We start from the raw sequence: 5,000 nt of genomic DNA, 5'->3' as shown, positions 1-5,000 counted from the left end.
TGAGAATTTCATTATCTAAAAAGAGCAATGAAGACGAAACAACAAAGAAAAAAAGAACCACAGATATACTCCTACTCCCGATCCAACACCGCAAGATTATCCAGACCGAATGTTCAACTTTGGCTCAGAATAATGATCATATCTCATGTTCATCCAACCTGCTGCTGTCTGGCTTCTAATTGTTTTGTTAAGGCGAATCCTAAATTGGTGGTCATCCTTTTGGGAGCAATAACGATGTTATCTATTTGCCTTTGGAGATTTTGTGACCAACAATCCATTATTCCTTCCCAATGAGATACTAATGGTTGAATTTCAGTGGACCAAGTGCTCTGGATGGCCCTCAAACATATATTTAGACACACACATATCTATATACTGTATATATATATATATATATATATATATATATATATATATATATATATATATATATATATATATATATATATATATATATATATATATACACAAACATACGTATAATATTATATATATATATATATATATATATATATATATATATATGCGTGTGTATATATGTACACATTGGTGCATGTATTTATGCAAACTAACACACATCTATATAAATATATATATACTACGGTGTTAGATTTAACCATCTTTTCTCGGTACAGACTTAAATACGCTGACTCTGGTTCGTGTTTCTTAGGTTGTAATCGTATCAAATACACACGATCATCCACAAATGTCTCTACCGGTGTTGTTACGATCATCCACAAATACCTCTACCGGTGCTGTTATTACCTGTCCATCATACTTCGAGCTGTCTTTTTCATTAGCTCTTTTCAAATTCCTTTCAGGTGTGCTCATTACTCTTCTTAAGAAATTTTGTAAATAGACACGATATTGCTCAGTTGAATAATTTGACAAATGTTAATCAGAGCTGTACACGGTAACACTAGAGCCTTTCATTACACTAAAAATGAAGGCATGTTCCTGAGCGAGGCAATATACAATACTCAATGCAAGCTCAGCCATAGGAAGAATGGCGTGCCAATGACGGAGTCATCCGCCACTAGGTAACATAAATTAGTACTACTTCTCTTTTATGAGATTCCACTAAGCCATTAGCTGAAGGCCTATATGCGGTTACTGTAAAGTGCTCATTTTTCATCAAGTCCGTGACCGATTTAACCACCTTCTTTAATCCCTGGATAGGTGCGGTTGGTCGTTCGCGACCCCGAGCGTCAAAAAAAAACAGGTTTTTCTCACGTGACTCACCCCCGTGACTGAATTTGTGGGTGATCGACCTGCAGGAGGTGTCTCCCCTACACGCTCTAGTAGTGTCCAGATGTGCATTGCTGTAGCTGTACTCCTTCCCCGATTTCTGAGACGCGTCGGGGTCGAGCGCGACCGAGTTTACCCTTCTAAGGTAGTTTGCATAATTATCAAAGTTATTACGTATTATGAAATTATCGTAGAATGGTGCAACTTGTATAGGTTATCAGTTGTGGAAAGTCTTGGTGGATTGTTTGGCTACCATGTGCATGATTTTTTTTTAGTTAAAATGTCGTTCATCACCACGAGGACCATTTTACCGCGAGTGCCCCTTTTTCATTTTTTTTTTTCATTTTTTTGCCAAGTCATTTTTCCGTAAGATATTGCCAAATAGTGTCGTAAAACTTTTGCTTGTTTAGTGTTGGAAAGTGTGTCTAGATGATCTGGCTACCCATGCATGACTTTGTTTTTGTCAGATACGACGTAGTTATTGGTATATTGGGTATTTAACTGCGGTTACCAATTTCTGTTTTTTTTCAATATTTGTAAAAATTACTACGTAGTAAGGAATTGCCGTATATTATTCATTTTTTTTTTCATGTTTATGTGTTAGAAAGTGTGCCTTGATGGTTGGGCTAACACGTGCATGTCTTTTTTTTTATCTGAGATGCCGTATATTAGAATGTCGGGCATTTTACCGCGAGTACCCCTTTTTCATTTTTTTTCATTTTTTTGCCAAGTCATTTTTCCGTAAGATATTGCGAAATAGTGTCGTAAAACTTTTGCTTTTTTAGTGTTGGAAAGTGTGTCTAGATGATCTGGCTACCCATGCGTGATTTTGTTTTTGTCAGATACGACGTAGTTATTGGTATATTGGGTATTTAACTGCGGTTGCCAATTTCTGTTTTTTTTTCAATATTTGTAAAAATTTACTACATAGTAAGGAATTGCCGTATATTATTGATTTTTTTTTTCATGTTTATGTGTTAGAAAGTGTGCCTTGATGGTTGGGCTAACACGTGCATGTCTTTTTTTTTATCTGAGATGCCGTATATTAGAATGTTGGGCATTTTTCCGCAAGTGCCCCTTTTTATTTGTTTTGCATTTTTTTGCTTAGTCATGTTACCGTAAGGAATTGGCAAGTAGTGTCACAAAACTTATATTTTTATAGTGTTGGAAAGTGTTTCTAGATTATCTGGCTACCCATGCCTATTTTTTTTAGCCAGATATGGCGTATATATAAGTATGTGTTCGATTTTCCTGTGATTGCCATTTTTTCGTTTTTTCCCATTTCTTTCAAAATTACTACGTACTAAGGAACTATCACAGAGTAATGATTCATTTATATGTTTATTTGTCGGAAAATGTGCCTTGATGGTTTGCCTAGCACGTGGCTGAAATTTTTTTTTTCTGAAATGCCGTATATTAGAATGGCCATTTTTCCACGAGTGCCCCTTTTTATTTGTTTTGCATTTTTTTGCTTAGTCATGTTACCGTAAGGAATTGCCAAGTAGTGTCGCAAAACTTATAATTTTATAGTGTTGGAAAGTGTTTCTAGATGATCTGGCTACCCATGCCTATCTTTTTTTTTTTTTAGCCAGATATGGCGTATATATAGGTATGTGTTCGATTTTCCTGTGATTGCCATTTTTTCGTTTTTTCCCATTTCTTTCAAAATTACTACGTACTAAGGAACTATCAGAGTAATGATTCATTTAGATGTTTATTTGTCGGAAAATGTGCCTTGATGGTTTGCCTAGCACGTGGCTGAATTTTTTTTTTTTTCTGAAATGCCGTATATTAGAATGTTAGCCATTTTTCCGCGAGTGCCCCTTTTTATTTGTTTTGCATTTTTTCGCTTAGTCATGTTACCGTAAGGAATTGGCAAGTAGTGTCGCAAAACTTATATTTTTATAGTGTTGGAAAGTGTTTCTAGATGATCTGGCTACCCATGCCTATCTTTTTTTTAGCCAGATATGGCGTATATATAGGTATGTGTTCGATTTTCCGGTGATTGCCATTTTTTCGTTTTTTCCCAATTCTTTCAAAATTACTACGTACTAAGGAACTATCACAGAGTAATGATTCCTCTAGATGTTTATTTGTCGGAAAATTTTGTTTACTTTTTTTTTTGATTGAATATCATCAAATTTTTTTAGCTAAAATATTATATTGTTTTACATTTTTTTTTTTCGATTTTATTTCCCTTCAAAAAATTGTTTTTGGGTCAGAATTTTAATTTTATAGTCGTAAAATAATCGACAATTATCCAGCAACCCACCATACAATTTTTATGCATATCCAATAATAATTAGATTAGTAAATAACACCTTGAAATTGACATACCCTTCCTACATTTCAAGTGGCAGATTAGGGAGTCTGAGTCAGTGTGGTTGGCGGCCATTTTGTGGACATATCCGAAGCGTAAGCTGCCCTATCTATATATATTCTTGTTCCCTATAGAATTTGTGATATTTTGGTATATTTTTACCTGCATAAATATCATATTATATATTAAATATATGTATTTTTTTATGAAATTTCCAAGTACTCAAAAAATTACCTTTAGATATGGCCCCTGATATAAATGTAATTTACAAAATAATGAAGATTTTTTTACATATTTCTATTTTAGGATAACATATGTTTATTCCCTAAAAATATTAGCCACTTCCTATTTTATTTGGGTACCCAAAAAAATTCATGAAATTTGGACAAATTTTTTTGGCCAAAAAAAGTTACCCTTTTTTTCTCATTTCAGATCTTCACCTCCATGGGTCTGACTTCATCCAAAATACATCAAGATGTGTCCTAAACATTCAAGAATCAATTCCTAAAAGGATTTGTGTATATATGTATAAATTTTTTTTTATGAATTTTTGTCAGGTCTTTTTTTTTCTACTTATTTTTTTAAAATATTTATAATAAATAGTTTTTCTGCAGATGAGTAGTATTTATCTTTACAGTTGTTTTAAGCATTCATTGAAGTTTTTTTTGGCAAAAGAAAAAAGGAGGTTACTGCAAAAACTGATTTTTCAAGAATTTTTTTTGGCGTCGGGGTCGTTCGCGTCCGAGTATACCCTTAAAGGGGTGTCCGAGGAGCGTACCTATCCAGGGTTAAATTTTTGGCCGACGAAACTTAGTAATGTAAGAGCGCACCATCTGGGCAAATGAACTTGTTGATTTATCCAACATTGAGTAAGTATGAGTGTAACGAGTAAATGGATCCACAGACACACATATATACTTATGTGATGTTAAACCAGTAGAAAATGGTCATACCACATCCATATACATCCAATAAAATTCAATAGATATCACAGGCCTCTTTCTGGCTTCCTTTACTTTTTTTTTTACGTTCTTAGAATCACTTACAAGAATGACATCTTATATAATTTTCTATAGATTTCTTCATTCCTAACCAAAAGATGGATTCACGTGTTCTTAATGTGCTGTCAATCCCCAAATACCGTGTATACGGACTTGCATGCACTATGTAGATTGCTCGATTAATCAAAGAGGGAGGAAGAACTATTCGTAAACAAAATTTCCCTCTCGTAAACACAATATAAGATATCATTCTCCACAAGAAATAATTCTCACGAGGCAATATTCAGAAATGAAAAGTAATTATAGGACTCCGCTTTAATCACTGCTCGCACTCTTTCCCTCCATTCTCCTCTTTTCTGTCCTTCACAGATTTCCTTTACCTCTCAACCTTCCAAGTCAATCACACCTGCATCATCAGGCCACTCATTCCG

This window comes from Palaemon carinicauda, chromosome 4 (genome assembly GCF_036898095.1).
Source record: "Palaemon carinicauda isolate YSFRI2023 chromosome 4, ASM3689809v2, whole genome shotgun sequence".
Classification (NCBI taxonomy): domain Eukaryota; kingdom Metazoa; phylum Arthropoda; class Malacostraca; order Decapoda; family Palaemonidae; genus Palaemon; species Palaemon carinicauda.
The sequence above is the reverse complement of the archived record's forward strand: the minus strand, read 5'-3'. Positions refer to the sequence as shown.